This window comes from Pan paniscus, chromosome 15 (assembly GCF_029289425.2).
Source record: "Pan paniscus chromosome 15, NHGRI_mPanPan1-v2.0_pri, whole genome shotgun sequence".
Lineage (NCBI taxonomy): Eukaryota > Metazoa > Chordata > Mammalia > Primates > Hominidae > Pan > Pan paniscus.
In genome coordinates this window covers 82,072,354-82,089,978 of record NC_073264.2, presented here as the reverse complement: position 1 = coordinate 82,089,978, position 17,625 = coordinate 82,072,354, and the positions used below count along the sequence as shown (strand labels likewise).

Below are 17,625 nucleotides of genomic sequence, written 5' to 3'. Positions count from 1 at the left end.
TCAGTGAAGACTTTTTTTGCATACGTATTGCAAACTGTACTTTTACAATAAAGTAAGCTAGAAAAAAAAGAAAACGTTATTAAGAAAATCATAAGGAAGAGAAACTATATTTACTATTCATTAAGTGGAAGTGACTCATCATAAAGGTCCCCATCCTTGTTATCTTCATGTTGAGTAGGCTAAGGAGGAAAAGGAAGAGGAGGGGTTGGTCTTGCTGTCTCACTGTGTCAGAGATGGAAGAGATGGAGGATGTGCAAGGGGATGCAGAAGAGGCAGCATACTCAGTGTTACTTTTATTGAAAAAAAATCCTCATATAAGTGGACCTGTGAAGTTCAAACTTGTGTTGCTCAAGGGTCAACTGTATAGAAATGGTAGAACATCGCTTAACCTTTTTTTTTAATTCTGTTTTTGTCTACATGGGAAAAGAGAAATGAAAAAATTAAGATTGATATGTAGATCATTCAGACTCAGAAGGGCCTAAAATATCCAGGTATTTAGGCAGATGTTAAGTCCCTTAATTATAGACCAGTTCTCTGCAAAGTGGGGTGGCCATGATGATCCATTGGTGTGCAGAAAGAAAACACATTAACATTTATTTTTCTTTATCTCATATTTTTGCCCTTACATTATTTTTGTTTTATAAACATGTATTTGATATGACGATTAGTAGAGTAGTATAGTATAGAATTTATAAATAAATGTATATATTAGGAGTACCTGTTCAAAAACTTTACTGATAGGAGTATATAATGAATTAAATCTGGAGATCACTAATCTAGATCTCTGGTTCAATACTAAACATTACTGGGCAGAGTAGGCATATACCCATAGTTAAATATTATTATTTTCCCTAGTATCAATCTGTGAAAAATATTTAGTGACTATGGATTGTGTGTCCAGAGCTATGCTAAGTACAGACAGGATTACAAGAAATGTCTAAGCCCCAGGTATTGTGTGACACAATCTCTCTACCGTCCAGAGGAGTCCATTCCATTGTTGAACAGCTGTAATCTTTAGAATAGTTCTTCTTACTGAATCCAAATCTGATATGTGATAATCAAATTTGGGAGTACAATTTTTTTGGTCTAAGTTTAGCCTACTGGGACAACACTGGATCTCCTTCAAATAACTGAAGACAGCTCAAATCTGTATTTTATTTTTCTCTTCCCCAGAGCCCTACTTGAGCTCTTTTAACTCGTTTTGGTATAGCATGGGGTACTGTCTATCCTATTAGATGGAGTCACCTGAATTTACTCTAGTTTATCAATTCCTCTTAAAATGTGATTTGACCCACAAGGAACGCAGTGAGACTATCATTTCTCTTGGTTCCCATCATTTCCCATGATTCTATGCTAGTATTAATAAGTTAATATTTTTAGAAGCTTCATCGGTCTCTTGTCTGTTTTTATAGTTCACTGCAGCTCCCAGATGTTTTTACCATGACCTCTGGACTAGGACTTTACAATCCGATAATTGTGCAATTTATTATTTAGAGTCAAATGTAGGGTTTATATTTATCTTAGTTAGGTATCATCTTGCAATTCTGTTTTGCAGCACGGTCTGCTGAGATTATTTTTTAATCTTGCTGCATTCAGCAAGCATTTGTTAAGCACTCATTAAATGCTAATCCTTGTTTTGGGTTTGGGGGGGTCATATGAAAAATAAGTTGACGTCTGTCCTCTTGAGTATCTCACATTCCAGTTGGGAAACTGGACATAAACCTCTCCATCATGCAACACAGTAAGATCTACAACAGTAGTATGTGTAAAGTGCAATGAAAATGGAAAGAAGAAGGAGACTTAAATAGTCATTCACTATCTTTTTTTTTTTTTTTTGAGATAGAGTCTCTCTGTCACCAGTCTCTCTGTGCAGTGGCATGATCTCGTCTCACTGCAACCTCTGCCTCCTGGGTTCAAGGGATTCTCCTGACTCAGCCTCCCAAGTAGCTAGGACTACTGGCATGTGCCACCATGCCCAGCTAATTTTTGTATTTTTAGTAGAGACAGGGTTTCACCATGTTGGCCAGGATGGTTTTGATCTCTTGACCTCGTGATCTGCCCGCCTCGGCCTCCCAAAGTGCTGGGATTACAGGCGTGAGCCACCACGCCCAGCCCATTTTTATATTGATTTAGAATTTATGATTAGCTTGCATATCTTTTTTTTAAATTATCAAAACAATTCTGGTAAATAAATGGGGCTAGTAAATAGTCCCCAGTTTATAGGAGAACCAGAGGCTTAGAGCATTTAAGTGATCCAGCAAATGAAAAGCACCTTTTATCCTTTTAAAGTAAACCAGAACAAAGTGATTCTATCTTTCTGGTCCCACACTTATTTTCCAAGATTCTCCAGAAATTTCACCTAGTGCCCTCAGATATGTATGACCAAATCACTTTAGCATGAAGAGACAATCCCTCCAGGCTTGTCGGTGTGAATTCATTTAAGGCAACTTTGCCACTGCTAGGTCAGCAGGTTTTGGTCTGCAGGACACCTTTCCAAGTTTGAAGTCTATGAGCAGAACTTCCCTAGGCCCTTCTATTATCACTTGTTGTTATCTGGTAACTTTACAATGTCTTTTGGCAGTCAGCTTAGCCATCAACTCTTCCTTTCCTCTTGACTGGGATTTAAAATATCTCCTTTAATGTTGAATTTTATCTCCAATTCCCAGACTTTTTTCCTCTCTCTTCTCCAATATCTGACAATAAAATTTGGAAAGAATGGTTGCGTTAATAATAAAATGAAGCAAAATTCTTGGACATGTCACCATTAATTGCTTTCAAATTTTGCCCTTTACAAAAATTTGTCTCTCTATTTCCTCTTTTAAAACAAACCTGAGTTATTGAACATCTGGGCTGGAATTTCTGCTGAAGAAAAATATTCAGAGGCTCTTGAAGGGTGTCCAAGTTTTCAAGGCTTTTTTTTAAGTAGGTAAAACCACTTGTCTGAACGAAAGAATTCTTCCCCCTACTTAGGTGTTTTTTGTCATGTGCACAGGTGAACAACTTGCATTTAGGGTACGAGTTATATCTGAGGACAAAGAGTCATGGATTCTTTTGCACTATCTTGAGTAATTTAATTAGAAGAGTTTATAGTTCTTTAATGTAGAATCATAACATCATATGAGAAAACATTGAAATCTGATGATTTTTAAAAGTCATATATGGATTTGCACATAATTCTTGAGAGAAAAATCAGAACTTATTCAAGCTGTACTTTAATCATTCTCTTCATGAATGTCACTGTTAACTTGCACAAAACATTTAAAAATTATCTGTTTCAGCCAGGCTCAGTGGCTCATGCCTGTAATCTCAGCATTTTGGGAGGCCGAGGTGGGTGGATCACCTGAGGTCAGGAGTTCGAGACCAGCCTGGCCAACATGGTGAAACCCCGTCTCTACAAACAATACAAAAATTAGCCAGGAGTGGTGGTGGGCACCTGTAATCCCAGCTACTGGGAAGGCTGAGGCAGGAGAATCGCTTGAACCCAGGAGGCGGAGGTTGCGGTAAGCCGAGACTGTGCCATTGTGCTCCAGCCTGGGCAACAAGAGCGAAACTCCGTGTAAAAAAAAAAAATTTCTGTTTCAGCCTGTCTCTTAAAGAAAGCCATCACCAGTTTTGTGTTTCCAACATCAATGGATTTCAAAAACCAAAATAGGAACAATCTCAAGTAACAGGGTTAAGTAAGAGGGGTAGGTTCAAAGCTTTTTTTATTGGACATATCTTATTTGCATCCTCTTCCACTCTGGACTCAACCGAGGAACCTTCCCGCAGGGCATGGAATCTGGCTTTCCAAAGAGCCATCAAAGGGGCCAGATGACAGAACTGGAAGTGCAGGGGAGTAACTTTGATCGGTGGGAAAAAAGATATGAGACGATATGGGGACAGTAAGTTGCTTATTATGAACTGCCCCAAGGCATGGTTCCATACAGCCTGGCCACAGATACCTTGCTTGGATGTACAGACCACTTGCCACATTCCCTGCTGGGTTTCCAGGTTCGCTGGGAAGCAGCAGTCACTGCATTGTCCCTTAGCCCTTCCTGCCTTTTCTTTCTCCTTACTCTCACATCAGCAAGTAATCTCTGCCTCACACTCTGTTTTCCAGGGAACTCTGGCTAAAAATATCTATTAACCAGTACATTAAATGTTCATTTCAATCCAGTACAGCTTTTGTGAACCTACTATATGAAAGGTGCTATATTGGATATTATAAGGAATTAAAGCTGAATAAAATTTAATCCTTGACTTTAGGCACTAATGGTCCGGAAGAGAAGCTAAAACAATTGCATAGGCAGCATAGCTCTGGAAAACAATTCAGGAGAGTTGGGTTCTAGGTCTGGCTCCATTGGCCGCTGGCTGATATTTAATCTTGAGCAAGACATTTACTCTTTCTGGGTCTCAGTTCCCTTAGCTGTAAAATACAGGGTTGTCTTAGGTAACCTCTAAAATGTCTTCCACAACTAAAATCCGAACCTCTAAAGTGTCTTTCACAACTAAAATCCGATGATTTTATAAATTTAGTCGAATAGAAGTGAGACTAAAGTGCAATCCACACGCTGTGGGAACCCAGGACTTAAGGATTTGGGAAGCCTTTGGGAAGAATAAGGCATTTGATCTGAGACTTGAGGGATTTGTAGGATTTTGATAGGCAGGGAGCAGATGAGAATTTCAAGCAGAAAGAAAAGCATAAACAAAGAAGTGCAAAAGGAAGATTGCAATGTGCATTCAGGAGAGCTGTGAATAGTTCAGTTTGGTTGTGGCGAGGTGTAAATTAAGTTATCTAAATTAAAAAGTTTGGTAAATCAGAAATGGAAGATGTCGACTGCCATGTTAAAAATTTGAGCTTTAACGGATATTCATTGACCCAACATATCTATGGAACACCTACTATGAGAGAATGAGCGAGGTGCCGAGAACATAGAAATAAAGAAAATATAGTTGCTGCCCTGAAGAATCCTCAAGGGGCTTATGAGCAGTGAGCAGGGAAGTGGTAACCACAAGTGAAGCTAGTGTAAAAAATGCTGTAACAAACGAAACTGAAGTGGAGGGAAAGGAAGTGTGGGTCATTTCAAGGTGCAATTAACATAAAAGAGGCAGAGGAAGAGTCAATGATAACAGAAGTAAGGACAATGGGGAAAAGAGAAGCATAAGTAGTTTTGTTAACAGAAAGGTGAGTTCATTTTGGGTGCTGAATTTGAGGTGCTCCCAGACAACTAGACAGAAATGTCTAACTGGTAGAAAAAATACTGGTGTGTGGCTAGCTTGAGATGTTGGCGCAAGTGATATGAGTATATTCTGTGAGTGACTCATAGGTCTGGAGAGATGTGTCAAGAAAGAAAATATAGACAGAAAAGAAGATCAAGGGGAGTAGTTTGGGGAATGCCCACATGAAACAGTCAGAAAAAGTAGGAGGTGTGGACCAAGAAGACAGAATCAAACTATCAGAGATGTTCGACAATCAGCATAAAGGATGTTGAAGGATGAAAGGATTTCAAGGAAGATGAGAGGGGTGAATTAAATCAGAGGCTCCTCAAGCTTAGTGGACCAAATGCATCCAAATCAGTTGAGACATGTCTTTAGAATATGGAATTTGTGCCTACATGGATCCTTAAGAAACTGTTAACAAGGATTGCCTTAGGAGAGGAAATGTAAGGAAACTAAGGGGAAGTGATATGGTTTGGATCTGTGTCCCTGTCCAAATCTCAGGTCAAATTGTAATCCTCAATGTTGGAGGTGGGGCCTGGTGGGAGGTGATTAGATCACGGTGAGTAGATATCCCCTGTCGTGCTGTTCTCATGACAGTGAGTGAGCTCTCATGAGATCTGGTCATTTAAAAGTGTGTGGCACTTCCCCACCCCCTTCCTCCACGCCTACTTCCCCTTCACCTTCTGCCATAATTGTAAGTTTCCTGAGGCTTCCCCAGAAGCCAAGTAGATGCCAGCATCATGCTTCCTGTACAGGTTGCATAACTCTGTGCCAAATACACCTCTTTTCTTTATCAATTACCCAGTCTCAGGTATTTCTCTATAGCTTGTAAGAACACTTATACAGGAAGGGTGGATTTAAGTATTGTTTAAATTTTTACCCAATGCATGATTTACCTAACTGAATAAATACATTTAAATTAAAGTTCAAATGGGAGTTTGGATTTTAATGCTGACAATAGGTCAAAAGAGACCTCTACCTCAGACCTAAAAGGTGAGAATTTTCAGGAAGGGGGCCCAGGAAACAGTATTTTTAAGTTGTCCTGGCAATTTTAATCTGTTGTCAAATTTGAAGACTCCTAGAGTAGATAATTTCTAATAGAATTTCAAGTTCTTAGAATAAAGTGTTGGGGCAAAGTAGGAAAGGGAAGGGCAATATTTTCATATACAGAGATCATCCAGAAGACTTGAGAGGGCCTTGTATCAATGGGATGGCAAGTTTTGGTAGAAGGCTGGAGGCAGCAGAAGTCAGTCTGAAAGGAATGAGGAATAAATAGATGATGAAGAAACAGCGGCAGTGAAGAATATAGGAAAGAAAGGAAGATACTAGTATCTGAGGCATAGCAACATCAAGCAACAAGGTTAGCATTGACGATGTAAGCTAATTGAGGAGCTAGTCTGCCAGCTACCAGAAGGGGGCAATAGAGAGCTTTCAGAGCTGCGTGACCTGATGGAGAAATCCCAGGTGAATTGAGCTGTCAATTAAAAGCATGGGATGCAATAAAAAGGTTTTGTTTTTTAATTTTTTAAAAAGTGTGGGATGCAGCATAAGACTTGAATCAAGCCTAAAACATAATTAATGCTTAAAACATAATTAATGTAAGAAAATTGAACTAGCGTTGAAGTGTAGAAACAAGCAAAGGATTCAGGGAGTCACCGGGAAGTAATCAAATCAGCCATGAGTCATAAGTGCAGACATCAGGAAAGAGCCAGAGTGCTTTAGCAAATTGCCTCATGGGGGACCAATATTCCTGTGGAACTGGCATCTGGGAAGCACCAGGATTGCTTTGGCTGGCTTTTAAAAGAGCTTATAAATGCAGGAATGGTAAACTGTGTAATATTTGACAGAAGGAGATACAGAATACAATCCTTAGATCCAGGAAACTAGGGAAGGTATTACTGTTTCCTTTTTTTCTTTGTTTTTAAGGATACAGGAGGCTTGAGATAATTTACATACAGAGAAGAACAAACTTGAGAAAAAGGAAGGGTCGATAGTGCATGAATGTTGGGAAAAACAGGCTAATTGAATTTTCTTAAAAGATACTGAAAATTCTCAAGTACTTTCTGAAGCAACTGTGTTCAGCAATAATAATCTTGTTTCTGCAATGTGGTGGACTTTGTGCAAGACACTGTGGAATAATGAATCAGAAGGACATGCTTTACCATTTTCTCAGAACTTATAATCTTGAAGATGATACAGACAAATTAACATATAATTAAAATAGTGTGATAGAATGATAGAATGAGGCCGGGAGCAGTGGCTCACGCCTGTAATCCCAGCACTTTGGGACACCAAGGCGGGCAGATCACCTGAGGTCAAGCATTTGAGACCAGCCTGGCCAACACGATGAAACCCCATCTCTACTAAAAATACAAAAATTAGCAGGAAGTGGTGGTGGGCGCCTGTAATCTCAGCTACTTGGAAGGCTGAGACAGGAGAATCGCCTGGACCCAGGAGGGAGAGGTTACAGTGAGCCGAGACTGCGCCATTACACTCCAGCCTAGGCAACAAGAGCGAAACTCTGTCTCAAAAAACAAACAAACAAAAAACAAACAAAAAAAGGAATGACAGAATGAGGAAATATACAGTGAGTTAGCTACGTATAATAGCTAATTTTGAGATTTGAGAAAAGTTAGAGAAAGCCTCCTGGAGAAACTGATGTCTAATTTTATTGTAAAGTTAATAGTGTAGGATCTATCTCTATTTCTATCTATCTCTCTCTATCTGTATTTTTTACCAGCTCTCTTCAATACCAAATATAGTCCCCAAGACAATAAATATCTGGGCAATGAATAATCTAGGAACTGAAAGATGAAGACTTCCTGGAAGTCTACATAATCCCCAAACCTTCCCACTATGACCACTGATAAATGTTAGATAAAACATAACAATTATTTCAAATGAATACCTGAACTCTCTAGAAATCCAGGAACTCCCCAGATATTATGAAAGAACTGAAAACAGAGTAACAAGCTCTGTGAATGCTCAAGAAGTAGAAAGATGATCATGGGGAAGGAATCGCCAGCCTCAGGATGCTGAGAGTTTGGATTTTAATGCTGACACTAGGTAAGAAGAGATGTCAGCACATGTGACAGGAAGAGTTGGAATTAAGATATTGCTACAAAATGAGGGATGTCAAAGTGCTATACACTTAATGAAAATGTGAGTCAGCAAAGATCTTCCCACTGACCAAAGTTTGCATATCCCTTGTATATATTCTATTTTGTTGTTGTTGTTGTTATAGAGGCATATTTATTGACATGCAAAGATGTTTACAATACACAACTGGGGGGAAGCAAGTTCCATACATATTTACAGTATGATCTTGTTTTAGTTTCTTAACTGTCAGAAAACCTCAAAGCATATTACCCCATATTTTCACACATAGAAACTTCCGTTTCAGCTCAGACTAGGGATTATAACTCCCACCATGAGTTTTAGAGAATTCAGCCATAACCTAAACGTCCTGGGCATGCTTTCTGGTCCATACCAACGACTAAGAATCACTGTCCTGTAGATTGGCACAGCAGCCTCTTGTAGCTTTGCTGTTTTGTATTGTTGAAGCTGCAATTCTGGATCTAAATTTCTCCGATTACATTTATTCTGTCGTGTTAGCCGGTACAAATGCAGAAATGCCCAGGCTTGCCTACTAGTAAAAGATAAAGCCCTTTGGCCTTTCATAGGACACATAGGAGAATAAATCACAAATGATAAAAAAAATTAAGGCATGATTTTGCAAGGAGGAAAAAAGCAATTACCTTTTTCTTTTTGGTTTGTTTTTTGAGACGGAGTCTCGCTCTGTCGCTCCGCCCACTGCAAGCTCCACCTCCCGGGTTCACGCCATTCTCCTGCCTCAGCCTCCTGAGTAGCTGGGACTACAGGCGCCTGCCACCACGCCCGGCTAATTTTTTGTATTTTTAGTAGAAACGGGGTTTCACCATGTTAGCCAGGATGGTCTCGATCTCCTGACCTCGTGATCCACCCGCCTCGGCTTCCCAAAGTGCTAGGATTACAGGCTTGAGCCACCGCGCCCGGCCAAAAGCAATTGCCTTTTTAATTCAGGATATAAAACAATGTACAGGATGATTTCAGCTCTTTGGGGAAGATAAAGTACAAATGGATAGAAAAAGATGCAAAGGACATCTAACAAGTTCCCCTTGCTGATGACTCCAAATCTCCATCTTACTCACTGAACAAAGTGTGGGGCACCTACTATTTTTCTGACACTGCCAGATAAAATCCATCTATTCATCTCAGACTTTTCAGCTGACCTCCAGCCAGATGCAGCCAAATGTCTAATGGACACATGCATGTGGAGGAAGTTAAGAATTGTAACCTGGCATGGACATCCTCCATTGCAAAATTAAACGTTAAAACCAGTCTCTGAGCTTTGAAGGCCATCACCTCAAAATGTCCTTCAGGGGAACTGTAAAGGAGTATGGTGAGATGGGTTCTGGTGTCAGATAAAACAGCTATGCCACCTGCCTGCTGTGGGAATCTAGGAAAAAGTATTTACCCTCTCTAATTCTCATTGGAGGGTACCCAGACTAATGAGTTCTTTTAAAAACACGAGTACCTAGTTTACAGGATCACTGTGAGTACAGGAAAAAAATAAACTTGCAAAATATGGTGCCAACTCAGTGTCTGACATAGAATAGGCACTCACAAAATGTTTCCACCTCCTCTTTTGTGAGATTACTTTGACATAAATGAAACAGCCTGACAATTTAAGAGTTATAAATGTAGAAGCAAAATTAAAATTGAACAAATAATACATTTTGTCTGAAATTCTGGATCTTTCTGTGTTGTGGAATGAGTATCTGATACAGCTGGAATAGGAGAAAAATAGTAGTTTCTCTTACATTAAACAGCCTATAGCAACCCCTGCCTCCTTTATGTACGGAGTGCACATTTGGTCATGGGTATACACGTGCACACTCACACACACACACACACTCACTCTCTCTCTAGGTACTGTTAGTTATCTTTGTGTGTGTGTATGCCTTACTTCTATAACTAGATTACAAATTCAAGGATGTTTTCTTTTTTGCCATTTTAAGCCACAGATGGATCTAAGGCGATACTAATGAACAAGTTAGCTCACTTACAGTGAACTGGTTCGCTATCTTAAATAAAATGTTAAAAATATGCCAATCTAAACAAGATAAAAATCAACAAACATTTTCAGCCAGTGATATGATATTCATCTGATACCCCCAAAATAGTTTAGCTCAAACCTAGAGCTTGTCACAGGTAACTATGTGTTAAAGATGCAATGTATAACTTGTACACCATAATAACAAAACATGATACAAGGCTCTTTGGGAATGTACAGCCTGCTAGAGTTTGGAGATGGTTCAAAGTGTTCTATCTCTGGCTCATTTTACATTGCTTCAATAATCCCTTTAACTTCCCTGAGAATGCCCATAAGTGTATTATAACTCAAGTGATCAACAACTACAATTGAGACCTTTCTGATATGCTCCTTTACGTTAATAAATATGGCCACACCACTAATAAGACTGGCTTTTGCCTCTTTATGGTTAAAGATGAGTTTTGATGCTGCCAGTGCCTTCATATTGATCATGTCTCTGGCTGCAGTTGGATTTTCAGATATATTTAAAATTACTTTCAAAACAAGATGTCTGGTTTTTTACTTTCTCAAGGATGGCAAATGAAAAAGCTCTGAAAAGTCACTGGCAACAATGTAGTGATGGACAAAATCAGTAGTCAGTTGCCCTAGTATCTTTAATCCAGATTGCTGTCCAGGTGAGTTCAAAGGAAATGACATGGTGTCTTTACACATATGCGTAACATGTAATTCAATTTTGCGTTGTCTTTCATCCCCAGAAGGAGGATTCAGAGTAATTACTCATAAGAAAATTAGTAATTTTCTCATTTCCGGGGAAGGAAAACTGAGCAAGCTTTCAATAACCATCATTATACCATTTCATTAATAAACTCTTGGGCAAATGGGTGAACGTTATGGATACCCATTGCAATCTGTGCTCTTTTATGAACAAGAGGATCAGTAGTTGACTTAAGTAAGCTAGCAAGTTGTTCAAATTCCTCAGAGTCCACATAGCATTCCATTTTGCAAGGGCAAGCAAATGGCTTAATCCCATTTACCTCCCTAATCCTGATTTGGCGTCTAATCTCATCTATGGTCTGGATTCAAGGGTCGGAACCAAAAGGACACTCAGGGATGGGCTGTGAGCTTGAGTTAGTGTTCCCAGAAGGGCAGGCTGTTGCCACAGGCAAAGAATAGGCATTTTCTTCAGCTGAGGCCAAAACAATATATGAAGGAGGGCCTGCCTCAGATGCCTGGGATCTAATCCGAATACTGCTGGAGTTACAGCAGGGGCTTTGGGCCAGATAGTTACCTCAGACCAGTCCTTGGGCCTATTTTTTTTTTTTTTTCATTAATTTCATCCACAGGCTGAGATCTAACTATCCTATTCACAGATTTAGGATTAGGGTCAAAACTAGCATCATCTCCTTCCCAAAACCAGTTCCCAATGACATTCTCTTCCTCCTCTTCCTCAGCCCCAGACCTAAGTTTGCAACTGGCCCCAGTCACAGGCTCCAACTCCTCAGCACAGACCTGGGCACCAATTTCAGGTTTATCATTCTTAGCACCGGAATGATTACCAGCCTCTTCTCCATTTCAGAACCAGGAATTGATAGTGGCCTCTTCCTCAGCCCAGACCCAGGCATCAATACCAGCCCCATTTTTATATGTGGAGCTGATGGACTCATTCCCAGCCTTGGGACTGAAATCTCCAGTGGCTTTGCCCAGAGCCTTAGGCTCTGACAGGGGCTCCTTCCTTCATCTCAGCACCTACCTTGTTCTTAGTCACTGCCTTCATCTCTGCCACTGCATCTGTCAGAGACCCTGGCTTGTCTTTTGCTTTGGCCCAGGTATTGGCTACAGGCCTAACCACACCCGTAGCCTCCCTCTCTTCTCCAGCTTTAGCTTGTATAGCAGCCTCTTTTCCGCTTTGGCCTGGGCTCTTGTCTTATTCTTGGTCCCAGTCATGGTTGAAGCCCAGTTACTTGGCCCTGTCCATCTTGTCCTTGGTTCTCAACGTATCCTAGGTTGATGTCTTAGTACTCTTTCACTGTGTCAGGGAAAAACTTGGTAGCGAGAGTTAGAGTCAACTTTCAGTTCAGCAGTCACTATGTTCTCTTGCCAAACATGCAGCCTCTGTCAATGATACAGAGGGCAGAGGCACGCTTGGGCTAGGGAAGAATGATTGTTCCCTAGTGCAGACCTGCTGAAGCTGATGGTCGTCCGACAATCCAAAGCCAGCACAGCTACCAGCGGTGATGGACCTTGGATCTAAATGAATGGTTTTTGTTCTCTTTCTTAGTTAACTTCCTAGTGAACAGCTACCTACAGATCTCCACAGGAATCTAGAAAGGAACGGACCTCATCACCACCTATGTCAGCCTGCTCACATAGCAGGGGTCCTCAGAAGATGCTATCCTTCCCACAAAAGAAGAGTCCTCTAGCTAGAGAAGAGTCACAGCCTTCACAGGCCCAGGGCCCAGGTCATCAGCCTCCCTTCCTCTCCTCTGTTGTCCTCTGGCTGCTCCTCACTTGGATTCCCACTGCTTTCCCCATGATCTGAATGGCAAAGAGGCGTCCTGCTCCCGACGCCACTGCATCAAACTCAATATTCTATTTTTAAAAAAACATTCTTGAGAATCTGGAACCATGCCCTTGCCCATAAACTTGTGTGTTTTGGTTGGCATTTAAACTACTGGATGACTGAGACACCTCCCAAGCTGAGATAGTATCATAAAATGTATCCCTGAGCAGTGAAATCCCTGATGTTGCTGTTGGAAACAATTGTGGAACTCCCCTTGAGCCATTTTCTCAATGATAAATGAATTTATAATCCTAAATTATAAAATAAAAAGGTAACAATTCACCATGAAAGAGCCATTAAGATCTCACAGTTTTCAAACTGACACCCCCAAGAATTACAGAGAATAGAATGATTTCAAAGTGATTATAAAATAAGTTTTTTAAAAAAATAATTCAGGACATAAAAGACATGATCAAAACCACAAAAATGAACAGATATATGAAGCAGAACAGACAACCGAAATATAACAGAAATGGATTAGACAGAAGAGTAGTTAGCTGAAGAATAGTGGCCTGGAAATGTATGTAAAGCTAAGAAACCAGATAAAATGTAGCACAGAGAGATATCATATTAGAAAACACAAAAGAGAAGTTAAAAGGCAAGAATGAAAGATGGATGATCCAACTTACATCTAATAGGACTCACATGAGAAAAGAATAGAGAAAATGAGGACAGACAATATTAAAGAGATAATGGCTAAGAACTTCTCATTCAAAATAGAACAATGAATTCAAAGCAGGGTAAATAAAAATTCATCAATATCTACACATATTACAGGAAAACTGTTAAACATTAAAGACAAAGAGACCTTAAAAGCAAATAAAAGTCAAAGATGAAAGCATCAAGAGAAAGATAACTGAGCTGATGGCAGATTTCTTAACAGCAAGGGAGGGTACAAAAACAGTAAAATTCTATCTTAATCCCTGCGTGGGGAGAGAAGGAAAAAGTGGATAGTGGCAGAGCTTTAGTTGTTGCTGTAACATTTTATTTATTTAAAAAATAAAAGAGAAAGCTAAGTTAAAGCCAATTGTTAACTTCTGGTTAATTTTGATGGTAGCACATAGTTATCTGTATTGCTATTTTTGTGCTTTCATATGCATTAAAGATGGAAAAGGGTTAATTATAGGAAAAAAAGAGTGGAAATAAAGAATGTTCCCATAAAAAGGAATAGCTTGTGCAAGCAATAAGAGCAGCAGAGTGAATGACACATTCTAGGATGTAAAAATAGTTCCAAGTGGCTGAAATAAAATTCTAGAATATAAAAATAGTTCAAAGTGGCTGAAATAATAGAAGTGACTGAAGTGGAGGGAAACTAGTAAAAGGTCTGCCTGCAAAGAGAAGCAAGCAGGGCCAGATCACGGGGACTTCATAAACCATGTGAAGAGTCTGAAATTTTCTGAAGAGCAATGGAAGCCAATAGCGTATTTTACTCAAGAGAACGAGACCCCATCCGCAGTACAGGCTGATCACCCTGACTGCTGTGTTTAGCAAGAACAAAAGAAACTCCATTTCCATTCAGGTGGAAAAAAATGTTAGTGGTGAGAACTCAGATGAAAACAAATGAAATGGAGACAGATTCAAGATATATTTACACTAGTAATAATTAATAATGGGTTTGATATTAGGGATGAGTGAGAAGAAAGTATCAAGAATAATCCTATGTGTCTGTTTTTCTTTGTCTTTAAATACTGATTTTATGTTTTTAGTTTTCTCTTATTTTTAATTAGCACATATTTTTGGAATACGGTATGCTGTTTTGATACATGTATACATTGTATAATGATCAAATCAGAGTAATTTGCAAATCCATCACCTCCAACATTTATCATTTCTTTGTGATGAGAACATTCAACATCATCTCTTCTAGCTATTTGGAAATATACAATACATTATTGTTAACATAGTCACCCTACTGTGCAATAGAACATCAGAATTTATTCCTCCTACCTAACTGTAACTTTATACCTGTTTACCAACCTCTCCTCATTTCTTCCTCCCCCTACCCTCTGCACAGCCTTTGGTAACCACTATCCTACTCTCTGCTTCTATGAGATCAATGTCATTAGACTCCACATATGCATGATGTTAGACTCCACATATGCATGATGTTAGACTCCACATATGCATGATGCTTCTATGAGATCAATGTTGTTAGACTCCACGTATGCATGAGATCATGCACCACTTGTCTTTCTGTGTCTGGCCAATTTCACTTAACATGATATCCTCCAGGTTCATCCATGTTGTTGCAGATGACTATGCTGTTTTGAGCATCCGGGTAACCGATGGATCCATTCACTGAGATGGGTATACAGATAGTTTTGGCCAAGAAGATAATAATGTCACCTTTGGAAATGTTAAATATAGGGACACTGTATGATATTTTAGTGAGCAATTGGATGAAATAAGTTTAGTGCTCAGAAAAGAGACCTGGCTTACAGATCTGAAATTCAAATTCATTAGAATCTCATTAGATGTATGAATGGGAGTAGGCGAGGCTGGAGAAGTGTGGCATGAGATAAGAACCTCAAAACCATCCAGCATCATTTAAATGATAGGTAGAGGAAGAAAGAGAAGCTGGTACAGAAAGGCAGATGTGCAAACAGAGAAGATGAAAAAGAAAATGGGTATGGCAGCCACAGAGATGCACCACTCAGATCTCCCTCCAGGAAACAGCTTTCTGTGTAACTGTCAGGAGGCAGTTAGCTGCCAGCCTCCATCTGTAGCACCTGCAGGAACTGTCACAGTGTTTTAACCAAGGCTCTACTCTTCCCGGGAAGCCCACAGCCCAGGGCTGAGCATGGCAGTGGTGCTGGAGCCTGGCTTCTATGCCTAATGTGGGTCCCTCTAACAGGCAGTCTTTGCTCTAGAGCTCCCCATTGGTTTGACCAAGATTTTGTCAGCTCTGTAGCACAGTCTGGGGCTCTCCCCCTTTATCTTTCACAGATGTTATCTTTCAATGAACCACTTGCACTCCTAACGCTGTCTCAGCATCTGCTTCCCAGAATAACTGAACTGATACAGTTGGTACTGGAATTGGTCTGAGAAAGCAGGAGGTAAAATGAGGTTTTGGGAGCAGATCACTTCCTGCAAGCTGGTGATGAGGATGCCATTCTGGGTGGCACAGGGGGCACAGATAGTCTCTGGCACAGGGTGGCAGCCCAATTACTAAAAACTTTAATCAATGATGGCTTGGAAGAAAGTTCTGTGAGAAAACTTTCCTGGCCTGTGCAATGTTCATGCTTTAGAAAAGTGCACATGCGTGTGTGTGTGTGTGTGTGTTGGAGGGATGTAGTTGAGGAGGAAGCAAGGAAGATGAAGGAAAGCAATGAATACAAGGATGAAGGAATTAGCTGGATTTTTGTTAAGTTTGAAGCTACTACAGACAGCTAATGCTGAGATAAAGTTGACAGCAACTGACAAGCAATTGAACACTGTATGAGAAGGCCTATATCTGGTGCAAGGGGATATTAGAAAGAGCTGAAGACTAAACTCAGAACTTACAGTTAAGAGTTATACTTTTGTTTATATCTAAGAAAATGGACAAATAAGCTGTGATTTATTCATTGAATTGAATACTGTAGAAAGATTGCTTCGCCCATGTATCAGTTAACATGTAAGTCTGGCAACTTGGAATAGGGCCTGAGCAGGACTTTGCAGCACCAGGCTGTGGTACAAGCAGCCCTGCCTCTTGGGCCATATGATCTCATAGACTCTATTGTGTTGGAAGAGTGAAAAGTGAAAAAAGAGGTAGTTTGGTGTGGAGTTTGTGGGAAGCCTTCATAGAAGAATCAAAATACAGTACTCTGGATTTCTAGAGTGAGGCCACACCATCTGCAGTGCAGAAAAACATCTCTTGGGGTGCTACTGAGCCCTGTTTGAGACTGAATATTTGACCATGGAAGCCAGTAACTATGCATTCTAAACTGCCCCTTGTGAGCTGAGCTCTGTAGAATACATTAAGTCAGAATGTCAGGCAGACTCAGCAGCAATTTGTCTAGTGGAAAGTGGTATACCAGGGATCAAACCTGAGCAGTACAACAGGGATCACATGGCCACTTTATGACACATTGAGCCATTTCTTCCTGGAAGGACCTGTGAATTATTGTCATGGTAGTAAACATTTATTCTAGATAACTGTTTGCCTTTATTACCTACAAAGTCCCAGGCAGCACTACTAGCTGGAGGATTTGAAAGTGATCCACAGACATAGAATTCCATATAACACAGCATCCGACCATGAGAGACACACTTCACAGAGGAGGAGACGAATGAGCCTGTGACCATGGGATCCTCTGGTTTTATCACATATCACATAATCCAGAGAAAGGTAGCACAATAGAGCAATGCAAGAGCCTACCAAAGGCACAACTGGAATGCCAATTTGTAGGCAATTGCCTACATCATGGCATCTGCCATGGTGGGGTATCATCATGCAGGCTAGACACTGCATCACAAACGTCTATATGGATGTTATCCCAATTAGGAAGAATATATTGGTCTGGGAACCATTGGGCAGAAGCAGGAGAGAGTCCACTTATCACATTCAATGATTCGCTGAAAGAGTCTGTGTTTCCTCTTCCTATAATACTAGGCTCTGTGGAGAACTCAGGCTATGACTGCCACTTGGGCATTCAGGACTTCTTGTATACAGAGACCAGCAGGCTGAAGGAGAAGTCAATATCTTGTTAGGAGTAACTGACCCTGATCAGGAGGAAGAAGCAGGGCTGCTGTTACACAATGAGGACAGGGAGAAATATATTTGGAACTC

The 17,625-nt window shown here is 40.2% G+C and overlaps 1 protein-coding gene and 1 pseudogene across 3 annotated transcripts in view; both read right to left on the bottom strand.

The window, feature by feature from the left end:
• TSHR (thyroid stimulating hormone receptor) overlaps positions 1-17,625 on the bottom strand; it is a 190,496-nt gene that overhangs the window by 151,157 nt on the left and 21,714 nt on the right. The gene's annotated exons all lie outside the window — the stretch shown is intronic.
• LOC103784505 (G protein-coupled receptor associated sorting protein 3-like) lies at positions 10,583-12,366 on the bottom strand (annotated as a pseudogene).